The following is a 14,080-nucleotide window of genomic DNA, read 5'->3' as shown; positions in this document are numbered from 1 at the left end:
GAAGGGCTTTGCAGGACCAAAGGTGAAGAGCATTGGAAAGGATTCTTTTGCAGTTAGTAAGTCCAAACTCTAAGGAATCTACCCTAGATGTATCTTATATCATCTATACAGTAGTGGTTCATGAGCACAGTAAACTTTAAACTTATGATATATTGTTAAGTCCACCATTAAGTTATTTATTTGATTAGCTATGTTCAGAAGATTCTTTTAACTGGCATTTCTCTTTTGTTTGAAATTTGAATATTTTAAGGCCCAAAATATTTTTCTTCTTATTGTTAGTTTTACATAGCTCTTGTTTTATATATCTAATGCCTTCCAATTTTTGTTAATTTTAAATAATATACCTTTAATATTTTTACCCTCACCCCAACATGCATCTAAACACATTCACACAGACCTTCATAATTGAAATGTTGAGTTTGAATAGAGATAGCCGTAGAAATGTCATGGCAGCACAATTTACAATAGCCAAGATATGGAAGCAACCCAAGTGCCCATCAACAGACAATTGGATAAAGAAGTAACGGTTCATATACACAATGGAATATTACTCAGCCATAAAAAAATGAAATCATACCATTTGCAATGACATGGATGGACCTAGAGGTTGTTATGCTGAGTGAAATAAGTCAGACAGAGAAAGATAAATACCATATGATTTCATTTATATTCAGAAGGTGAGGAACAAAAGGAACAACCTAATCAAAAACAGGCTTACAAATATAGTGGACAGTTTGGTGATGGATGGAGGGGAGAAGGGTTGGGTGTCTGGGAGAATGGGGTGAAGGGTTAAAGAAGTACAGATTAGTAGCTGATGGCTGGTCACGGGGATGGGGAGCATGGCACAGGGAATGCAGTCAGCATTAATATATTGGCTAGGTAGAGAGCCAGAGGAGAGAAGGAGCAATTAGGAGGATCGTTTTATAAAGTATATAAACGTCTAACCAATGTCCTGTATACTTGAAACTAATTAAAATAAATTAATTTTTAAAAAGTAAAGGAAGACAAACTATTAAAGATTTTACATTATCAAAAATATTTTTTAAAACGTGTTGTTGAGGATGTGGAGAAAAAATAACCCTTGTACAGTTTTAGTGGGAATGTAAATTGAAACAGCACTTCTGGAAAACCATAAAAGTTCCTCAAAAACCTAAAAATAGAACTACTATATGATCCAGCAATCCCTCTCTTGGATATATAGCCACTCAGAGGAAGTCAGATCAGTATCTCAATGAGATAATCTGTGCTCTCATGCTCATTGTAATATTATTCACAATAGGCAAGATATGAAAACAGCCTGTGTCTTTTGACTGATGAATGGATAAAGAATTTGCAGATTATATATATACAATACAATATTAGTCAGCCTTTAAAAAGGAGATTCTGCCATTTTGAAATATATGGATGAATCCAAAGGACATCCTGCTAAGTAAGTTAGCCAGATAAAGAAAGAAAGAAAAAAAAAACCTGCATAATTACTCTTGTATGTGAAATCTTAACAAGTTAAATATACAGAAGCAGAGAGTAGGATGGTGGTTCCTGTGGAGGTGGAGTGTATGGGGAGATGTTGGTCAATGAATACGAAGCTGCAGTTCAGTTATGTAGCATGAATAAGTTTAGAAATCCAATGGACAGCATGATGATGATAATTAATATGCTGTATGAATACTAGAAATTTGCTGAGAGAATAAATTTACCATGTTATGACCTCACACACCAAAAAAAGTAATTATGTGAACAGCCATGTTAATTAGCTTGAGTGTAGATATTTCACTACACATGTGTATATCAAATCATCATGCTGTATGCTTTAACTATATACAATTTTTATTAAAAATAAAGTTAAGTTAAAAAGGCTTAACGAGTAAGGCTAGGTGAGAGAGGACAGAAGAGATGATGAAACCTAAAGGCATAAAAAGCATGGAGCACATTGGAGAAAAGTATGTATTCCATTTGTGCTGGTATACAGGGTAATTTTAAGGAAGTTGCAGTGTAAATTGGGCAATACCCGAGATGAAATCTTTGGATATAATTATGTTAGAGTTAGGCACGTGAAGGAGTTGAAGTTCTTCAGCACAGAGTGAGCATTTCTAAGCAGTTTTCCTAACTTTTATCTGTGTTGTTGTGCTAGAGGTCTTTTTTTTCTTTCTTTTTGGTTTAAGTAGGGTGGGTTAGATGCATTTAGAAGGCTATTTTATTACTTCAGAAAGGCGGCAATAAGGTCCCGGCCAGGATAGTAAATGTAGAAATAAGAAGAGAGATTGAATTTGAATAATATTTCTGAGGTGGAATTTACAGAGCTTGAAATTCAATTGGATATGATTGAGAAGGAAAAAAGAATGCATTAAAGATAATTCTGAGTTTAGTAATCTGGGTGATTTATAGAATGCTAACAAAAAATACTGGCTTATATTTTCTGGGCCTGTTCATCTTTTTCATTATATCCTCACTTGCAATTTTCTTGTATATCTCAAGGTTCCTGTTATCAGAAGCTGAGAATCATGCAACTCATTGTATTTTTCTGTATGTTTTGTTCTATATTATGTCAGAATTAAATAGATGGTAACTCTATTAGCCTGCATACTAGACTTACTTGCTTCTAATTTCGATCATGTGTGTATGTATGTGTGTTTTAACTGTTTTATGGAATTTTGTTTTGTTTTGTGTGTTGTGATCCTGAGAGATAGCATGATTTATTGGCTAAGAGTACAGATTTTACAATCCCAGTTTTGCACTGGCTGTGTGGCCTCTGGCAATATATTTAAATTTATGAATTTCAATTTCTTCATCTGCACAATAGAAAATATATAAATCACAAAGATTTATGAAAGCATCTCCTCAAATTAAACCATCATTGCCTTTCTATTTCATTTGAATCGATGATGCTTGTAAAATACTGTTGAATTCTAATAAGTTATAAAATTTTTATCATACATTAAATATCACTTATGATTTTATTTTTTACGCTTTTGTTTATCAGGATGGGTTATAAAAAGTTGGAAAGTTTTCATCTTTCCTTATAGTCAATAGTATTTATATACTTTGAAAATTTCTGTGTATTTAGTGTTTGAAATAATTCAGCAGTAGCCTTCTATGACTTAAGAGGTATTATTATTGGTTATTTGTTGATAAATCTTCCACAATCTTTCATTGCTACTGGCCTTTGTGTGTGCACGTGTGTGTGTGTGTGTGTGTGTGTGCGCGCATGTAGCTTCTTGATGGAATTGTTAATTTATGCTTTCTCAAATAAACATCTGCTTATTTAGATTTGAGATGTGTTAACCTAAGTTGTAAATTATATTATCTTTGTAATGAAAAACACTCTTTTTAGGTCATTTAAGATCCTCAGGACATATATATTATAATAACCTTAATAACAACTCTGAACACATTTGTTAATGCCTCCACCTTAATTTCTTCATTGTCTTAGCAATTATAATTTTGTGGAGTTTCTTAAATTCTTCAATAATTTGTTTTTGCTAATTAGTTTATGTCAGAATATGTTTGTATTAAAATGCATTTGGCACTATAGGACAAGAAAGAAGGTTAAGAGAAAGTAATTACAACATTGGTATACTGTTGCCAAGAGTGACCAAAAGACATTTTTTTCAAATATTGAGCCTTGAGATTGGTCACACGTTTCTAAGCACAGTGGGTTCAGCAATAGTATAGTCGCCTGCTTTTGGTCTTCCTTGGGAAACACGTCATCAAATACAGGGCAGAGAAGGAATCATTCTGAGTCCTCATTGTATCAGATATCACCGGTGCCCATGTAATTTTAGTGTGAAGTTAGAGATCATACAACAACAAAGTAAAAGATACTATCCTTTAACAAGAGACCCTCTATGTAAGACTGATTAAAGTGTGTTTAAATAGATGTGGAGAGCTATAGATTTGTAGCATCTTCAGTTGTTTTTCAATATTCTAAACTAAGAAAACCTGATAGGTTTTATCCATGTAAGGCAAGAGGTGGGCATGTTTTCTTCTGTGATCTGACACAGTGTTTTCCTCCTCATTTCATTGTTCTGAATCCTATGGAGCCCTATTAAGATACAGAACATATTTAATTGTCATGCTATGATTATAAATTTATTTATCGAAAGAAAGAATATTGACTAAGAACTTACATATACCTTTTAACTAAGTGGCCAAAAATTAGTTTTAACATTTCATTTTGATAATAGACTTTAAAAAAATATCTCCTTTATGATAGAATGAATTTTCAATAAGAGACAGTTTAACCCCAGTGGATTAACATACTTGTGGAATATGTATATTTATTCATGAAAAATAGTATTTATAAATGATAAGTTCTTCTATAATTTTATTTTACTAGATGCATAGAAAAATGAAATAAAGTTATTGGGAAGTATTGCATGATGGTTTATAATAGAAATGTTTTAAATTTTGAAAGACATTCCAGAATTAAAATTAATATTTGCTCAAAAATAGAACATAACCTGGAAAGAGGTGACTTTAAATGCAGAGATTGTTAGAGCTCTTCTCTGCAGAACTATTTTTTGTGTGCGATTTTACTTAATTGGTTGATTTCAAATTTTACACAAATATTGTGTCTTAATTGTTGTGAAATTAATTTTTATCTTTTCTATAAATTCTAGTTAGAAATTTGTATTTTGAGTTTATGCAGTTAAATGTTATCAGGCATACAGTGGAGATAGCCCTATTTTAATTCTTGCTACATTGAAGAACTATTTACACATAGTCCTTATTTAACTCCTCTCCAGTTTATACTCTGATGTGGTCTTTGAAAACAATTCGATACAATATGCAATCTAAGCAGAGGTGATGGTCACAATATTTAATAAGGGATATGGAATGGAACCCAACAAATCAGAATTGCCGTAAACCCAACTAGAGCTGATATCCCCTGTGCTATGGCCTATAAGCACTTACTAGTTGCATATGAGGTTTAAAGACAGCCAAATATAAGTCAGAAATTGAACATTTTTGAACTTAAAATGCATATATTGAGCTTTATTAAGAGTTTGATATCCATCAACCCTTTTCCTGAGATTGTTATGTAAAATGTGCACATTTCTTGAAAGAATAAATAAAATTCTACTGGATGGAGAGCTGCTGTTACCCAAACAGTCTCTATATTCAAACCAATATCAGATTGGTCTCACATTCCATGTACTTTAGAGACTTTAATCCTAAGCCAGAGACCACATTCTATTCAAACTTAGTACAAGGAAGAAAATAAATAATAACTACATAACCACAAATAAAGGTACAAAATTTTGCTATTTTCAATAATACATACGCCTACTGTCCCCCATTTCCACACAATACTTATATAAAAAAATATAATTTACCCCATACTAAACAGTATTGGCTTCCACCAAAATTAAATATATGTATGATAATAAGGAAATGCTTGCAATTCTACTTCTAATATAGAATTATTATCTTTCCTAAGTGAGGCCAGTTGATTTGCATTTAGAAGATCTTGTGTGAAATATTTTTGTAAGTAAAGGAATCATAAAATATATTTGAAGTTTAACATCACACATTCTAAACAGTCTTTTGGAATAATATTTCACAGTTTAAATCATAGTTTCTTTATGTAGCTTACTAGCTTTTTTCAAACTTCTCAATGAGTTTCCAGGATGCTGATGATAATTTTAAGCCTCAAAGCAGGAAAGGAAAGCAAAGTCAATGAAGTATTTATATAGTCTCATAAAAAATTGTTGATTTGACATTTCAAAAAATAGAAGAAAAACATGATTCGTCAATTTTAGATATAGAAGGAATGTCATCTATATTTTGTAGAAGAAAGAAAGCATGAAGTGAAAACTAAATTAAAAGCAAAAAATGAGAATATATTCTCTGTGTAAAACGTATTTGGAGCAAGTAATTTAGTTGAACTAAAGACACTGAATATACTACTCTATTTCCTTATTTTGTAATACTTTTAAAACATTTGATGAATTATTATTGATGAATTTACTGAATTATTATATCTTAGAAATAAAATGGATTCTGTTAATTATATATCGATTATCTGTTACCTTGCAAATGACTAAAATAAAAAATTTAGTGCAATTGTGTGATTATTGTGTCTATTTACAGGTTAAAGAATGTAAACTATGCCTGTATATATTTTTTAATTTTAAAAATTGTTACAAAAACTTATATTTTATTGTATTTTATATACTTCAACAACTATTTTTAAAAGCATATTTTGAAGTCTTCATGCCTTTTTATGTTACAACTTTCTTTTACTATTAGTTTGATTAGTTTACTTGGAAATTATATTTTAAAAGTCTGTGATTCATGAATAGTATATGAAGGAAGTAATATTTTGAGTGAATATTTTAACAAACCAGTTCACAAATATATTCACTGAATTCAGCATGTAAAGGAAAGGTCATATTTGGAATTTTAAATACTTAATTTAGGATATGTGAAGGTTAAGAATGATGGTAGGAAAATGAAGAAACAAGAACAGTAGGGAGGCTAGTAATAATTGAAGCACGAGATGATAGTGATTAAGGTATTAGGGATAAAAAGCAGGTAATGGATGTAAGAAATATTTTGTAAGCTAAATGGTCAGGACTTGTTGACTGATAGAATTTGAGAAAGGAGGGGTCTCCAGAACTCAGCAGCAATTCCTGAGAAGATTATCATAAAAGCAAGATGTAAAAATTGTTAAAATATCTAGTTTAGATGGGGATGTCTTTAAGTTCAGTACTGAACACAATGTAATTAAGGTGTCTATGGCCCAAGTGTATACATGTTTGTGCTTACACATCTGAAAGAAGAGGTCTGGATTGGAGTAAATACTGGTGATCCACTGAGGTGCAGAACGTGAGCAAAGCAGGGTGAGAGGTCAGGAAAAGACTAATAAGCACAGGCAGAGGAGAAAGAAGAATCTTTCGAGGATTTAATGAGGCTAAAATGAGAAACAGGAAAGAACAGCTTCCACGAGCTGAGGAATAAATTCTGACTTGAAAGAGATAGTGAGCTTGACTCTTGAATGTTTTGTAAGTAAGGATGTTTTGTAAGATGAACCTGAGAAATGGCTACAGACTTTGGCAATTAGAATGTCAGTAGTGATTGTAGAAAGAGCAACTGCAGTCTATTGGGAGTTAAATGAAATAATGCAGACAAATTTTTTACCATATATAATAGGTATTTAATAAAAGTGTGTTCCTGCTTCTACCTGTGCTCATCTCCCATTCCCAATATGTAATTTTATTTCAGCCAATATGGTGGTATTGAGAAAATACAATACATATGTAGAATGTGAGGGAAAGTGGTGAAAATAACATATATCTGACATCTATTATGTGTAAGGTACTTTGCCCCTGTTATTTCATTAACTCTTTAAAATATGTGAGTATTGTTGGTATACCAGTTGGACACTTGAGGAAAGTAAAGGTTATACAGTTAAAGGATATTCCTAATTTAAAGTAGTTACTAGGTAGTCTTTCTGTCTTTTAAGCCCACTTTATACATATTTCTTTCTAAGAATAAAGAGACTGATTTTAACCCAGGTTTGTCACCTTGGGGTGTGATTTGAATAAATCCTTTAAATGTGTTGGGTTTGAACTTTTAGCAAGTAAAAGGGCTGGACTAATATCATTTAGCCCTTATTAGTGTATGCTTGCCACTCCTCTAGGAGCTTACCTGTACTATTTCATTTAATTCTCACAGAACCCTAAGAAGTGGATTCTGTTTGTATCCTCACTTTACAGATGATTAATTTGAATCACAGAGAAGTTAAGTAACCAGTCTAAAGTCACATTGCTACTAAATGTCAGAGTGAGGATTTGAAGTTATGCTTGCTGTCCCTTTATAACTAGTCATTAGTGTAGGCTATTTAGGGTCTCTCTGCTTTTGTGGTCATAGCTCTTCCAATAACAATATATATTTTGAGGTATATATGTAGAATAACTTACAGTATTTATATTATGTTACAGTTACCAAGAAGAGATATATAAGGGATGACATTAGGTTTTCAAAATGAATTGAGTACAGGCAAACTTTTCTGTATACATTTAAAAGAAGCAATTTAAATCATTTTAGTTTTCTTATTGAAAGTCTAAAAATTTATTAGCTAACTTCACCTACAATCTTGGCCAACTTCTGATAGTGTATCATTTCTGGAGCCAAATTTTTATAAAATATTATGTAATAAACATTCTTAGATGCCAACAAGGAAACATACATCATTTGGTTTTCTCTTCTTAGATATTTTGTTTGTATCTTCCCTGGAAGCATTTTTAACGTTTCCAGGGAGATGCAGAAAGATAGTTATTTTAACAATATACGACTTGCTTGATATATTCCTAATGAATCTCTTGTGAATTTTCTTCTAAAGTATATTCATGCTAGCTTTCTACTTATTGGCAAAATGATTACTGTTTCTATTATTTTTACAGAATTAGTAATATTACACAAATATAAAATCACTGGTAATGAAGTTATTACCAGAAATAAAAATCTATTCAAGAATTTTAATGTGTGATTTTATCCAAATCATTTCTAATAATGGAAGTATGATTTCCCTCTGAACAAAAATGACCTGATAATGAAGGCTTTTACCACTTTATTTTCTGTTAACTGTCCATTTTAATTTTTTCGTGTTTTTCCTCTGTTTATCCTCACCAAAAATCTGATATGAGATACCACTTAATTCATTTAAACTTATATCACATTGCTTTAAAATGTATTTATATTGATTTATTCTTAGCTTAGATGTTCTGAAGGATACAGTTCTGATTATTTTTTATTTTTTTTATTTTTTATTATTATTTTTTTATGCCTACAGCACCTAGGCTTCCTAGGTGGTCTCCCATTCAAGTACTAACCAGGCCTAACCCTGCTTAGCTTCTGAGATCAGATGGGATCAGGCTTACTCAGGGTAGCATGGCTGTAGAGTGATTATTTTTTTAAATGAAAATCTAAACTGAAAGTGTGACAGTTCTGTCACCATAAAAGGAAAGATTTTAACTTAATGGTAGAACTCTAACAGTAGAACCAAAACAAAATATCAAAAGGTGTTTAATAGTACCAAAGAAAATAGCCACAAAAAATATATTTTTCAAATCACACAAATAAGTTTAAAATGTTTCTGGAAGTTTTAGAATTTTAATTTCTGTAAGAGGATTTTTTTTTTTTTGACACTTCAAAATAACTCATGCTCATGGTAAAATACTAACTAGTATCAAACAAGTTATAATGTCTCAGCCATTAAAATTCCATTTTATTGTTGGAGGTAACTACTTTTAACTACTTATGTATTTAGTTCTTTTAGTTTTTCTCATCATTACTCTAATATATATATTCCTTTACTCACGATGTATAAATGATAGACAATATTTACTGAGTATTTTGAAAGATTAAAATTTAGCTTATTTCACACCCCATTTATCAATGGTGGCAGTCAGGTATTATTACAGTCAGGTATTACAGTTAGTCTATTGGTGATTTTTATAACTTTAATATGTGTTGGGAAGCAATTTTTAGTGTGTTTTCTACAAGTCTTAACATTTTCAAGCAAACCTCCTTGGACTCTAGGTATAGTGTTGACCTCCAGGTTAGTGGGCAAGTTTATTTAATTACAAGATGGTAAAGCCTCCTGCTTCCCTGAGGAGCTTTGCTTACATCCATCCCATAGAGCCACTATGTGCAGTGGTCCATTGGGGAAGTTCCACATTGCCTCTGTGGGACTTGGGAGACAATGAGAACCCATGTGAACAAGCAGCTCATGCTGCTTGCTGTTCTATGAGTAATAAACTATCTAATTTTTTTTTCAGGATTGTTTCATTTCTTACTGAATTTATGGAAATGGGGCAAGCAACATTCCAGTTTCATAGAACCACTTGCCCTGCGCTTGGCACTTGTGTGTTCTGTAACTTTCTAGCCTTCTGCTCCAGTCCAGACCTGTTGTTGTCCAAGCCTGCAGTAAACCTTCATCTCTAGCTTGTGTGACTTGTACTTCTACACCGTATCCACATTTTCTTGGATCCAGTATCTTTCTTTTTCTCATGTTGCCCCCTTTGATTTTCTTGAATATATCCTTTTATGCTTTCTTAAAAGGGATGTATCGATGGTAGACCTCTTTAGAACTGCAATATCAGAAAAGTGTTTATTTGATTTTAGGATTGGTAAATAGTATAGCTGAAAAAATATCAAATAAAATATCATATTCTCTCAGAAATTAAAAGTATTGACTTTTTGTCCTCTAATTCCAATGTTGTTAAGAATAATATCCTATATACTATATTAAATGCTATAATAACTGAAAAAATATCATAATTACAGCCTTCTACCACTAACATTAATGATACACTTATAGACTAAAAAAGGATGCCTACAAGAAAATCCGAAGCTATATGTTAAACTAAATAGGGATTTAACTTCTTTCAAATGTAAATGTTTTAATAATAGTTTTCAGTTATTCTTTTAAAGATGGAATGATAGTACAGAAATGTGGCATTGATTATTAAAAGCAATGACCAACATATCCTAAATTAATACCTATATGTTATTAATGATTCATATACTATAAATATGACAGATATCACCATATGTCCTTTAAAAAACTTTGTATAGCAGTTACTGCTATCAGATAATTTTCTTACGGATGTTAGCCACATTTAAATATAATAAAAATAAAGCATACATTTATTTAAGGAAAAATGCTTCACTTTTAGACATATTACCAAAACCTTTTGATGTCCTAGTCTATTCATATACTAAATATAGTGTATTGGTACAATTACTTAACTAGGTCAGGCAATTTTATTAAAATTCTACAACTTTAGGCATTACTTCTTTCCATAAACTATTAAATTTGCATCTGGCCTAATTTTCTGTCTGTCGTTTTGCATACATCTTATGTACTAGATTAAGTTCTACAATTTACATTTCTAAAAATTGTGATCATGATAAAGTCTTTTATTTAAAACCTGAGTATCCAGAGAGTCAGTGAATCCTACTGTTTAAACTCACAGGTGTCATGGTCAGACATATGCTTACATTAGGATCCTGCTACTGAGTTGATGTTTGACCTTGAAGAAAATAGTGAAACAGTCATTTTCAGTTTCCCATTTGTCATATCATTAAAATAAAATCCACCGGGTTTGAAGATTAAATTGAATAAAGTGTAGAAAATGTTCTTAGCACAGGACCTAAATTACAACTTCTATTCCTCAAGGATCTTTATTCTTCAAGGATCTCAGATTTTTCCCAACTTGGAAGCCAACAAATTAGCCTACATAGTTTCAGAGATTCTGGCAGCAGACAGGAGACTCCTAGATCGGAGACAGAGGACTTGATTGCTCACAAGACAAGGTTCATGTTCACCGTTATTCCCCTAAACCCCTGTCCCACAGGTGTGATGTGGAGCATCTCAGGGTGATGCTGTGCACACAGTGGGTTTTAGTCTCATCTGAGAAACCCCAAGCTCAAGATACCCCCAGTCATAAGAAGGTTGATAGCAAGCATGTCCAATCTCAACCCCAGAGGAAGACTTTATCTTAATTTTTCTGGACAGAATTATACCTACCCTCTGCTCTGTAGGTAGACACTCTTAATCTCACAAGACCATTTGCTCTACAAAGATAGTACAAGAACACAAGCTATTACAATATGTGTTGACACAAAAGAGAGCCCATGCAGAATTGTCTCTCAACAATATGATTCACAAATTCTTCCCTGCTTCCTAGTGAATATCCACTTGCTGTTGAGCTCTTTGATTCTACTTTGCCTTCTTCTACTTTCCTTTTGAATCTGTCCCTCGGACATCTCCTGAGTTCTACACCCTTCCCCAACTACCAAGCCCACTTCATACATCTTCTCCAGTGCCTTGTTTATAGAAGGTGGTCAGAAAATAATTGTTGAAATTAAATGAATTGCATTTATGAATTTGTTGTTCGGGAATCAAAATAATGTGTAATAAAAAAATCTTAGAGAAGGGACATTAGAGTTTTCTATACCATAATTATTAAAGTATAGTACGTCTTCTGTAGACACTTGAGTTGAAGACTTTCATTTCAATGAAGGTTTATTACAAAAATATTATTAGTGTACGAAGTTCTTTATTTTAAGGTAATTAATTGCTGAGTTTGAAGCTAATTTTAAAAATTGAAATGACTTTAATCTATACAGAAACATTAACTGAATAAATAGTATAAGAGCAAGAACTTAGAATCCTACAATCTTGGTTTGATTTCTATTCTATTAATTAGTTATAGTGATGGGCTATGAACACCCAATAAATTGTTATTATTGTTGCTTTAAACACACAGCTTTTTACTGGAAATAAATTGCTGTAGTTTTTATTTGTCTGAGAGACTATTTCTCCTTTACTTATGAAGAATAATTTCACTGGTTATAGAAGTCAAGTTTGGCGGTTGTTTTTCTTTAAATATTTTAAAGATTTCACTTCGATCTTTTTTGCTCATATTGTTTCTGATAGACGTTGGTTATAATTCTTATCCTGTTTCTCTGTAGGTCAGTACTCCCTACCTCAGCTGTCTTTAACATTCATTGCATTTTTTACAGTTTGAATGTGATGTATGTATTTTTTCTGGTTTTGTTTTCATTTTGCTTTGCGTGTTTATTTAAATTGATATTTTCCGTACTTTTTGAACCTGTGGTTTGGTGTCTATCATTAATTTTGAAAGGGTCTTGTGTATTCTTTCTTTAAATATTTTGCTATCCTGCTCTCCTGCTGCTTTTCTCATTAAACAAATGATACAGCTTTTGATACAATCTCATGGTTCTTGGATGTTCTGCGTGTTTTGTTTTGTTTTTATTTTATGGCTTTCATTATTTTTTTCTCTTTGCATTTTAGTTTAGGAAGTTTCTCTTGACCTATTTTAAAACTCACTGATTTTTTTCCTTGACTATCAGGTTTACTGATGACCTGTTAAAGACATTCTTCATTCCTATTATTGTGATTTTTTTCTACTACTTTCTTTTGATCCTTCTATTTTTATCTCTATGCTTATGTTAATCATTTGCATTTTTATGTTTCCTCTTCTCTTTTAGTCTTCAACATGTTAATCATAGTTATTTTAAATTCTCTCTGTGATCATTTCACTATCCAATCAAATGACATTGGCTCTAACAATGGGTCATTCTGTCTTTTCAGACTGCTTTTAATTTTTTTAAAAAACTTCATCATGCCTTGTAATTTTTTGTGGGAAGCTGGAGAGAAACCTGGTAGTAAGCACTGAGGTTAAATAAGCCTTTAGCATGAGGATTATGTTACTGTGGCTAGGATTTGAGCAGTGTCTTGTGATTATTGTAGCTATGGGCATCAAAGGTTTTAAATTCCTCATGTCATTGTTTTGTCCTCCCCTCTTTTAGGGAGCTTCCCTTCATACTACTCAGAGTGTCAGCACCTGACAGTTCTTTCAGTTGTTATTTACTGTTGTTGTTGTTGTTGTTTATTGGAGGCGTGTTTGAGTGCTGGTCAGGTATGCGGGAGGATGAGGAAGGAGGGATTTTTCTCGTTTTCTGATTGTTTTAGACTTTTAGTGGACTTGTGTCTTAGGAAAGTGGTTTTGTCCCTCCTCCAGGCATAGAGGTTTTTTCTCTTCCTGACCACTATTTCCTTATCCAACTACAGAGTTCCCATTCTAGTTTCTTAAAGCTCTCTCCCCTGTTCATTATGCTGTTTATTTATTTGTTGGTTGGTTGGTTTGAGTCCTTAGGGAAAATATGGAGGTCGGAGAGACTGGAGTTGGGGGAATTTCCTGTCCAGGAAAAGGCTCTGGCAAAGTCTTTTCCCCTGGAAAGTAGGTCTTCGTTACGGAGAAAGCTCTGGGCTTATTTCAAAATGGTTACTCTTTTCCTCTCCTACCAGAGCCACAGAATGATATTCCCTTGGGTTTCTAGAAGGCAAACCTATGACTGTAGAGGCTCCACAAGGTGGAAGCCCCCAGAAGTTTCTCATCAGCAGCATTTTGTTAAAATTAACATTTCTGTGCCCCTATCAGTTTCTGCCTCCAGCATCTTCTTCTCCAAGCCAGCACATCCTAGCTGTCTCTCTCTAGCTACAGTAGAGCAGAGTTCCCTTCCCTGGATTGGGATGGAGTAT

General features: G+C 32.5%; 1 protein-coding gene and 1 pseudogene across 7 annotated transcripts in view; one reads left to right on the top strand and one right to left on the bottom strand.

The window, feature by feature from the left end:
• Positions 1–14,080, top strand: part of SPOCK3 (SPARC (osteonectin), cwcv and kazal like domains proteoglycan 3) — a 319,424-nt gene that overhangs the window by 225,647 nt on the left and 79,697 nt on the right. The gene's annotated exons all lie outside the window — the stretch shown is intronic.
• On the bottom strand, positions 8,789–8,907 carry LOC112483965 (annotated as a pseudogene).

This window comes from Pteropus alecto, unplaced genomic scaffold (assembly GCF_000325575.1).
Source record: "Pteropus alecto unplaced genomic scaffold, ASM32557v1 scaffold166, whole genome shotgun sequence".
Classification (NCBI taxonomy): Eukaryota; Metazoa; Chordata; class Mammalia; order Chiroptera; family Pteropodidae; genus Pteropus; species Pteropus alecto.
The sequence above is the reverse complement of the archived record's forward strand: the minus strand, read 5'-3'. Positions and strand labels throughout refer to the sequence as shown.